Source organism: Podarcis pityusensis, assembly GCF_964106645.2.
Source record: "Podarcis pityusensis genome assembly, chromosome: 11".
NCBI lineage: Eukaryota > Metazoa > Chordata > Lepidosauria > Squamata > Lacertidae > Podarcis > Podarcis pityusensis.
The window spans coordinates 38,073,085-38,084,053 of NC_138036.1; the positions used below are offsets into that span (position 1 = coordinate 38,073,085).

A 10,969-nucleotide genomic window follows, 5' to 3' on the forward strand; every position below is an offset into this window, starting at 1 on the left:
TAGTAGAACATGAGCATCATGTTCTTTTTAAAAGGTTCTGAGTCAGGGACAAGGTTGAGGATTGGAAATAGTACTGCATAGAGTGTGTAGGAGGCATATGAGGAAGCTACTGAGCTACTGAGCCTCTTGGGCTTGCTGATCAGAAGAACAGCAGTTCGAATCCCCGCGACAGGGTGAGCTCCCATTGCTCAGTCCCAGCTCCTGCCAACCTAGCAGTTCGAAAGCACGCCAGTGCAAGTAGATAAACAGGTACCGCTGCAGTAGGAAAATAAACGACGTTTCCGTGCTCTCTGGTTTCTGTCACTGTTATGTACTGAAGTTCTCACCCTGGGCCAGCAGGGGGATACTGTAGATAGTTTTCACTCAGGTCCGCATATACAAATAAGGAATTGAAAGTGATGTTCAGTGATTGGATAGTTACAGAAAGTTGTTAGTGTTGCGTTGTAGTGGAGCTCTATATAAGCAGGCTGGCTGAACCCTTCAGTTCAGTTCTGTTCTGGGTCTGTGAATAAACAAGAGCTGTTTGTAGAATCGCTGTGTCGTCTGATATGTTCACCCACAACTTAACAGTCATGGTGTTCTGTTGCACCAGAAGCAGTTTAGTCCTGCTGACCACATGACCCAGAAAGCTGTCTGTGGACAAACCCCGGCTCCCTCGGCCTGAAAGCGAGATGAGCACCGCAACCCCATAGTCCAGAAATTATTTCACAAGGTCTTCATATAGGTAAAGGCAGGCATAGGCAAACTCGGCCCTCCAGATGTTTTGGGACTACAATTCCCATCATCCCTGACCACTGGTCCTGTTAGCTAGGCATTATGGGAGTTGCAGGCCCAAAACATCTGGAGGGCCGAGTTTGTCTATGCTTGCCTTTACCTATATGAAGAAATATTGTGAAATAATTTCTGGATTTCAGTCTCCCTTGTCCATTTGCATTACAGGAAATTAGCAGTCTGAATTACTATGTACTGCTGGGATTGGGAACCTCTGACTCTCCAGTGCTCATGCTGGCTAGTACTGATGGGAACTGGAGTTCAGCAATTTCTGGAGGGCCATAAGTTCCCTACCCTCAGTGAAAGGCCTGGACATCCTTTTAGTTAGAAACAGCAGATTCAGATTTGTTGCAGTACTAGGAACAACTTTTGTGAAAGTCAATGAAAGTGATGTGATAAGATGTGTCAAGGGCAAGGTTCTTTACGAAGAATTCTAAAAGCAGGATAATGAAGGGAACTCAAGACCACTTATATCCCTACTCTACCCGCTACTTTCAAATTCTGTAATTGGCATTCAGTAGTTTCCCAAATTACAGGTGATGACTTATTGAGAAAGAGCAGACAGAAAGAGAAAGGCTGTAGAAAATTCTGATAAGTTTTCTACTTTATGAAAGTTTTTGTTCATCTCTGGTAACAAGGGAGGGGAATAAACCTGGGCTTCGAAAAAGCTTCCGTTCCAGTTGTGTTCCTTCAACATCTCCTAAAAAGAAGAGTTGAATCAACATCATGTATGTTTGGGACATCTAAAATGCTTGTTTAGATTAGCTTCTTGCCATCAGCAGAGTACAAAATAACAATGTATTAACAAGAATGACCGCTCCCCACTTAAAACGGGGGGCGCCCTTTGCGTGGACGCGCGCAGCCCTGGATCTGGAGCGGCCCCATCAGCATAGGCTTGGCTTTGCCTTCCCTCAGGTGGGATACCTGGAGGTCCCCGCCTACCTCAGTCAGTTGTCCAATCCCACCTGGGGGAAGTGTTGCCAAGGAGACCAGGCCAGGTAGGGGGAGGGATTACCTGCCCACACAATAGAGGGAGGATCTTACCTGGGAATCCTCACTTGGCTCCAGTGTATTAACAATGTATTAACAAGAATTGGTGATGATATGCATCATTGCATGAGAGGACTTCTACTTTCCTGGTGGGATACCCCTTTCCTCTCCAGCCTTTGCAATCTCCCCAAAATATGTTCTGAAGGGTCCCACTGGGTGGGGTGGGGTGAGTGAAGATGGCTGTAGGGTGTAAGAAGAAATACACTGTGAGGTAAAAGACACTTTACCATGTACTCTATAAGTAGCATATCTAACAGAATGTCAAGAAGAATATCAAGGTATCCACAAAATCATCACTACCCCAAGAAAGTCATAGTACCACTCTATTCTGCCTTGGTCAGACCCCACCTGGACACCTGTGTCCAGTTCTGGGCACCATAATTTAAGAAGGATATTGACAAGCTGGAATGTGTGCAGAGGTGGGCAGTGAAGATGATAAAAGGGTCTGGAAACCAAGCCGTATGAGGAATGGTTGAAGGGATTTGGTTTGTTTAACCTGGATTAGAGGATCACTTAGAGGAGATATGATAGCCATCTTCAAATATCTAAATGGCTGTCACATGGAAGAAAGAGAAAGCTTTTCTTCTGCTCCAGAGAACAGGACCCAAACCAATGGCTTTGAGTTACAAGAAAAGAGATGCCGACTAAACACCACGAAGAACTTTCGGATGGTAAGAGCTGTTTGACAGTGGAACAACTACCTTGGAAGGTGATACATTCTCCTTCCCTGGCAGTTTTTAAACAGAGGTTAGGTGGCCATCTGTCAGGGAATTTTTAGCTGTGATTCCTGCACTGTAGAGGTTAGACTAGATGACTCTTGGCATTCTTTCCATATATATTTGGTTGATAGCATTGCAATCCACCCCAGAAACCAGTTTTTATTTTAGCCACATTGTTCAAATCTTGTAATTTATGGTACACATTTTCCACCTCTATATGAAATGTTGCTGTGTGATTACAGTAAAACAGCCCCACAAAACTATTTTAGGGAAAGAGTCCAGCTTGAGGCATATTTTTGCCTATGGGGTGCCGAGTTTGAAACCTAACAAATAAGAAATATTCTCTTGAATGGATATCAAGTACCCTAAGGTACCATATTATAGTAAGAAAATGAACTTGAGCATATGCATTATTGAACAGCCCGAGTCATCTTTAAATAAGACACACATTCCGGTTTCATATTTCATCCCTATATTTTATTAGGAGCCTGCTAATCCTTTACCCTAAATGTCCGCTTTTATGGATTACAACAGTGACATTTATACAAGACTTCATTACTGCCATGCAGTCATCTCATAAATAAATCCTGCCGTTTTCATGAGAATGAGCACAAAGTTTGAACACACTCGGATTCCACCCCCCCTCCTAAAAAGATAATAAAATGACTTGTGGCTATGGCTCTTATAGCTCCCTACACCCTTGTTTCACATTCTCCTCCAAATCATATTGCAGCAAAATTCTGGCCCCAATGCCCATTGGGCCGATGCTGGAGCAAAGAAACGCATCTGCTATGCTCCAGTGCTAAAGGTTAACTGCTAAAAATATTTCACAGGCTCTTTGAATTTTCCATGTCTCAGCCTGTGATGTCACACTGTTTTATGTGATTTCCACACAGAGCCACCTCAGCTATTAGGTGGACTGAAGCAGCAGCCCCACAGCCTTCACAGGAGTATGGTAGCAGCAGCAGGCCAAGGCAGCACTTCCCATTTCACCTCAAGTGATGAAATGGGATGGGCCGCCCCTGTTCCAGACTTAAATACAGCTAATTATGCCGCTCGCTCTAGTGGGGATGAGGCCCAAGCTATAGGAATAACTCCAGGAAGCTGTGTAGATTCTCTGAAGTTGAGAAACCAAAACTGTATTTTGGGGAGATTTTGCCAGCGCAGAGGAGCAAGAAAATGGGGACAGGGGAGAATTTCAATTCAGTTTGCATTTCAAGGTGAACATGTCTATTTCACACTTTCCAAAGCAAGACGCAAACAGAAACACAGCCATCCTTTGAAAATGTGCTGGGCTCGGGGGTAACCCTGAAACGTGGTCCAGGTCTGGTCCAGAATCCAAAGGTTCCGCTGGGAGACAGTCCGACAGGGCCGAGGCAGGAAACCAGGCAAGGACAGGTGCCGGGTCTAGCATACAGCAATGTTGCTCCCGCAACCTGGGGCGGGGTCAGACAGCCTTTTATCTTTGTCGGGTAGCGGCTGGTCCTGATCCCCTGGCGACTCACCTCCCTATTTCGCCCAACGGCGAGCACTCCTCCTGAGAATATTCAAGTCTCTCCTTCTCTCAGACTTTAGTCGTCTCTGCATCTCGGGAGACGTCGGTGGGTTACTAGACCCAGAGGCCACCTCAGACTCCCCTGACCAAACCGGTAGTGGAGCAGCTGTAAGTGATGGCCCAGCTGAAGGCAACGCATCTGGAGCCAGGGCAGGCTCAGGCCCCTGACTCGGCCCAGCTGGTGTTTGCTGCAGGGGAACCTGTGCAGACTGGGACTCTTCAGGATCAGGCCCCAGACTTGGTTCAGATGATGCCTGAGGCAAAGGATCAGGTGCAGACTGAGTCTCCTCTAGTTCCGAGTCTGAGCCCGAGTCCCAGGCCATCACAGAAGAGCACCCTCCCTTGTGGAGTGTTCCCTCAGCCTCCTCCCTTCTCCCCTCTCCTTGGGAGTCCTCCAGGCATCTGCACTGCCGCCCGTGGTCTCTGAGCTGCCCCCCACCCAAAAGAGAGGTGCCTTTCAGAGGCACCATTCACCTATGGAGCTTATAGCCAGGGCTGCTGCAATAAAAAGCTGTTCAAGCCTTTGGGAGGCAGAGATGTGAGAGAGCATCAGAAGACGGAGGGAAGGAAAGAGCGACACAGGCCACGGTTGCCCCACGGCACCCCTGACCATCATTCATGACACCCCAGGATGCCACAGCACACTGGTTGAAAACCACTGCTGTATAGGATTGCACCCTTATCATCTCACTGAAAATGTGCTAGGACTTTTAGCAGGCTAGTATTCTGTCCCCTCGTGCAGGCACTGGCCATGCTCCCCAGTAAAGGGAAGTGCCAGCCTGCTGTCTGTCTGGCTGCCCCATTAGAGCATGGACTCGAAGCTGTGATGCCATCTGGCTCCCCTCAGGAGCTACAGAGTCCATTTGGAGCCATTCCAGGGAAATAACACTGGCTGGGAATGCTTTTAAAGAGAACTTGTGATCTCTGGGCATAAAATAAAGCCTCAGGGTGTTTATGTGCTATGTATATCTGGGAACTGGCTCCAAAATATAAAAGAAACCAGTTACTAAAAATAAGAGACTTTCCACAGATGGAGGGAACTCAAATTAAGATACTATCGATGTTGCAAAGAAAGAGGATGTATATATAACAGTGACATATCTCCAGTTTAACATCCCAAATAGCAAACTCGCACATGCATGTCTAGATAATAAATCTTCTCAGGGAAGCAAAAAAGCAAAGTATATTAGAATAACTGGAAAATGGGTGGATGGGTATCCAACTTCCCTCTTTTGGACACTTTCTGCATGTCCAGAACCCCATTCACGCCATTTGCAGACTACAATCATGATCATTATTGAATTTTGGATAGTCCATACATAGATTAAATTTTGTCTCATAGCATACATGCTTATCAGTTTGAAGGATAGGGCATTCCCTAGGTACACAGAAATATATAAATGTGCAATTTATACCCTGTTGTGCTTAATGGACCAGCTTTTGATACCATTGACCATGGTATCCCTCTGGACCATCTATGGGAATTGGAAAATCAGGGGCACTGTGCTGCAGTGGTTCCAGTCTTATAACCAGGAATGGTTCCAGAAGGAAGCATGGGATTGGAGTGCTTCTCAGCCCCCTGACTCTCCAGGTATGGAGTGCTACCACTGGTGGCATACTGTCTCTGAGATTACTTAACATCTACATGAAGCTATTGGAGTGGTCATCATGAGTTAACCCTCCTTGAGTGTTTGTTAATAAAAAAATATGTTTTTTTGTTTCCATCATGACTCGGCTCTAATTTATATCTAGTTCAGGGAAGAAGTTGACACAGAAACGTCCAACACCAAGAGTCCTTGCTGCGGGTTTAGATTATATGCTACCACACACAGATAACCACTGAATTCTCGGTTGTTAGAGACAGAGTGTGACCAAGGTTAAATTACCCCAGACTCGGTCATGCTTTCCACTCCCATCTGCACTGAGGGAGTGTGTCACAATAGTAATAAGAAGAGGAATAACTTCAATGAAAATAAAATGGTCCCAAAGGGACCTGTGAGCTTCCAGGGCTTTCAGAAAGTCATATAAATTGGGGGAAAGAAAAGACACAGGTGAAGGATGTTTTGCACACAGGAAGTCCCAGGTCCCACAATTAGTCAGGGTAGACAATGTTTGGCAAGATGGATCAATGGATTCATATCTAGCTGCGAACAGCTTATAGTATCCTAAAGGGAAGGGATTAATGGATTTGTGTCATATCCCCATGCTATGTAGTGAGGCTTCATTAGGATTTCCTTTGGAATTCCCCCAACAGGTGGCTTGCCATGTTTACCAACAAGAATTGACAGCCATGCAGTCTTTTTAATGGTACTGAAAAATCTGACAACCAACCAACAGGGGGTTGCGCAAAAACAGTTTTGTTTTTAATAACACAAAACTAGTTGGGCTGATAGTTTATCACTTTTACCTGATAACTACATCATTTCAAACACACTCAGCAAAGGATGTCATAGGAAAACCCAATTCTCACGCCATTTATATTCCCAGAGGTGTCTAGAAAAGCAATTCTTACCAATCCAAGAAGAAAACCCTGGCTGAGTCAGTGAAGGCTCTGTCAGGGTTAGAGGCTGATGGTCATCAGTGAGTAGCACACAGCCATCTTTGGACGATGGCATAATTCTTCCTCCAAGGCCTCAGAATGAAAGTGGGTTGCAGGTTTTTTTGTTTTATTTTAACAGAAACAAATAATACATTAATCATACTTATTAGCTATGTGTTGTGGTTGAATTTGTGGTTGCTGTTTTTACAGCCAGTAGCCCAAAATCTAAGATGGCTTTATGAAGCATCTACATCTTAAGATAAGCCTTTCTGTGGTAAATAATTCCATATTTTGGAATAGAATTGTGCATTATTTTGTGGACTGAAATATATGTAAAAGGAATCATAGCAAGCATAATGCAATTGTCCTTGTTATGTTGTTTCTACCTACTGCATCCATTTTGAAGTCCACAATTCTCCTCTAATCATTACAATTTAATTTAATTACCTAGTCTGAGAGTTTGAGTCTCTCTAGTTTATCATTTGAACTCTTTTAACTGGGAAGAGTTGCTGTGCTCACCAGGCCTGAGCTATTGAATAAAGAGTTAATTTCACTGACAACTTGTGAGTTATTGCTGACCTGCTCACAACTCCCGCCTTGACAATTAATAAATTTTTTTTGCAAGCTCCCTGGAGTTCTCCTGCAGTTGCCCCACCCCACAAATTCACCAAACAGAGGAACATAACTATTAACACCAAGATGAGAACCAAAACCCCCCAAATTATTGTGAGGAAAAGGAGAAAAAAGTTAAGATTCTGTTCATACCAGCCCTCTAAGCCACCAGAGTTTCCCAAAGTAAATGTCATCCAAACTTTATAGTAGTATCAGAGAATTCAGGGATCTCTCAGCTGTTTTATCCCACAGTTACATGACAATTCTTTCGGATGCCTTTCTGTTTGCTGTGAAATTCAGGATGTTGGAGCAACTGTCTCAAACAAACATCAAATTCACACCCAAGAAAATCGGCTTGATTTTGGGATTGGTGCTGCAGAGTTCAGACATCCACTCACAGTCACATTGCAGAAACATCTGTTGATTTGAGAAGATGCATGAAGCAGTTGATTCAGAAGGGTGATGAATGCATAAGCAAATTAAAACTCATTTGTTCTCTCACATACACTTTTCCGTTCAGTTTTCTTGTTCAGATGCTGTATCAGAATAGCAGCACTGTGTTCCATTGAAGTTTTCATTTAAAAAATGCATATTTCCGCTAGAAATGATGACCTTCACAAATGTTCTCTAGGTGTTCATGGGAAAAATGCTGCTTCTGTTTGTTATGCACAGAAATGATAGCCTTTGGAATACACCACCAATCTCTGCAGCTGTATAGGGACAGTGAGCTGAATGGGGAAGTGTTTGCACTGTCACAATATGAGCAGACCAGGAAGAAGGCTTGCCAGGTAGCTCTTCAGAAGGGCAAAACTATACACAGAACTTCATAAGACCTGATGATTAAATGATTGTCAGTGCTTTGAAGACTCTGCTTTTGCCTGCACAGCTTGATTTCGAACCATGTGGGAACAACAGCTCACCCGACACCATTGTGGTGTCAGATGACTGAGGAGTAGCCAGCTGTATCCACTTGCCAAACCTGGCTTGTGGGATTGATGGAAAAGATAAGGATCCAGTTCCCCATCACTTGGCAAAAGGAAAAGGTCACTCCAGGAGAGAGGAATGGAAAAAGAAATGCCAAATCGCCCCTCAAGGCTTCTGTTCCCGACTTGCAAAATTTGTTGCAAACTAAAAGTAGAAAGCTACAAATTGCCACAATCAGCATTTTAGAGAGGACTCCCCAAATGCTCCTTTTTGGCACGATATATTGGCATGATATGTTCATTTAGAAAGAAAACATTGATTTCTAGAAACAGACTTGGAAAACATCTCTGAGTCAATGACATTCCAATGCCAAATGGGAAAGCATATTTGTTTGGCTGAAAAATAATAAGCAAATACTCAGAGTTAGCATGATTTCTATATTAAACATGTCTCTGCATTCTTAGTGCAATGTAGGTGGGTGAAGTAGTGAAACAGCCCTCTTGTATTATTAAAACCTCTTACTTTCAGTGTCACATTGAAGCAGCTGGGAATTCAGAAAGCTTTACCTTTTAAAATATTTACAAGTGTGGCCCAGACCTTGTCCACATGGGTTGCTGAGTGCATAAAAAACCTAATATTTTCTTAAAATTTAGATTACTGACAGTTTGGAGCTTTTCTGTGCATGGGTCACATTGATAATTATGCCTCAAATTAGCAATGCCAGTAATTATTATTATTATTATTATTATTATTATTATTATTATTAGGCTAATGTTTAGTCTACACTTGGTTTGAGTGGTATGTGTATTTGAGCTGTATGAGTATAAATATATATATATATTTAGTTAAAAATATGTCTCTAACAGTCATCATGATCCTGCAAACACTGGTTGACACTTTACTATAGCCAATCACCCAGCAGAATGGGAATTGCCCTTAGATCTTATAAAGAAGGGTGGTATATAAGTCAAAGAAACAAATTATCAGGGACTGGACTGAAGAGGAGGAGGAATAGTGGAGCTGCTTCTCCTATAGCTTCCAGAGAGGAGGAAGGCAGTCTCAATTTACAGCAGGGCTTGGAGGAAGATAACAGCTCAGAGATAGGCGAACAGCAGAGTTATGCTGTGTTAGGAGAAGGAGGAGGTGAAGCAGAGCAGCTAGCTGACACGTCTCTGGACAGGGCCTCTTGTCAAGATTCAATCGCAGTTTACTGGATGGACCTTCTACTTCCTTCTTCGTAAAAGTCTAAAAGAACTTGCAGCAGTAACCACAACTGTTAGTTAATACAAAATGTCTTCAGGTGAGTTACATAAACAACTAAAAAACCACCATCAGGTTTAGCAACAATCCCCCGTCCCCATGAATGTGGTTGCTTCTTGCCACATAGTAGGGTACTTCTTTGTCTAGATCTGGAAAAGAACCAGTGCTATTTTTTTTTATAGAAAATGAGGTGCTGGAGCTTATCATTAACTTCTCACTTGTTCTTTTAAAATGGCAATGGTGCCCACCTGAGACGTGCTAGAACTGAGCTCCAGTGAGTTCCGGCTTTTAAAAAAAGCCCCCAAAAGAACTAATTAATAGGAATTTACAGTACAGTAGTACCTTAGTTCTCAAATGGCTTAGTTGCCAAACAAATCGGCTCCTGAATGCTGCAAACCCAGAAGTAAGTGTTCCAGTTTTTGAACATTTTTTGGAAGCCAAACGTCCAATGTGGTTTCCGATTGAGTGAAGGAAGCTCCTGCAGCCAATTGGAAGCCGCGCCTTGGTTTTTGAACAGTTTCAGGAGTCGAATGGACTCCCAGAACGGATTAAGTTCAAGAACCAAGGTACCACTGTATATCTATATTGAGATTCATCTTCAAGTGCTCCAACACCACTAAACATATAGAACACACTTGGAAAATAAAGTAGACACAGACCCCCTCACAGACGCAAACCTTTGGATCCCATTGTGACTGATTAGAATTCTTAAATGACTGATCTTTATGCTCTATGTCTCCCATGCTACCAAGATGAGCTCCCTAAATGAAGGCATTTATTTTGATTTTTCTCTAATAAAGCAATAGTGGAGTGTTTTTTTTTTTTTTTTTACCTTATAGTCAGTCTCCTGTTTCTCTTTTAAGTGGCAGAAAATAAGCTTCTTACTCATTTCTCCTTCCTCTGTGGCCTTTCCCCTGTGTCCTACACTAACCAATCTTTTTTTTCTGGACTGTGTTTGATCAATGGGCAAAAGCTGTCTGTATGACGCCTACTAGAGGGTCAGCCCCCATCCTTTTCTTCTAATTGTGATGGCCTGGTATTCCGATTCAGAGGCTGAACCAGAGGAATCCCAGCCTGCACAGGAGTCCCCGCCTCCAGGGCCGGCTGAACTGGGGCAGGGCCTTGATTCTGAAGCGCCTGCACCTGTGCCGGATCCTCAGGAGCAGGCACCAGGTGAATCCACTCTGGCTCCGGAGGTGGTTGAGGACTCAGTGCCTACAGGTGAGTCTCCCCCTGGGTCCAGTAACCCTTCAGCCTCCCCTGAACTGCAGAGGCTCAGGGCAGAGAGGCGAAGGGAACTGGTTTCTCCCAGGAGGAGTGCTTGCCTTAAGGCCAGGAGAGGCGGGTTTCCTGGGGGCCGGGACCGCCCCTGGCCTCAGAGAAGATAAAGGCCAGTCAGCCCGGTCCCAGGTTGCGGGAGCAACGTCGTCGTTGAGTACCTGCTCCTACCCGGACCCAGACCTGACCTTCCAGTGTTCCTGTCCCCACCCGGCTTCCTGCTTCTGACCTTCCAGTGTTCCTGTCCCCGCCCGGCTTCCT

General features: G+C 44.2%; 1 long non-coding RNA gene across 1 annotated transcript; it reads right to left on the reverse strand.

The window, feature by feature from the left end:
• Window positions 1–7,430: 7,430 nt before the first annotated feature.
• On the reverse strand, window positions 7,431–10,392 carry LOC308458578. Its single transcript, XR_013977577.1, has 2 exons — window positions 10,263–10,392; window positions 7,431–7,663 (listed from the first exon to the last, which is right to left on the reverse strand). It is a non-coding gene; the product is annotated as an uncharacterized lncRNA (long non-coding RNA).
• Between the last annotated feature and the right edge of the window lie 577 nt (window positions 10,393–10,969).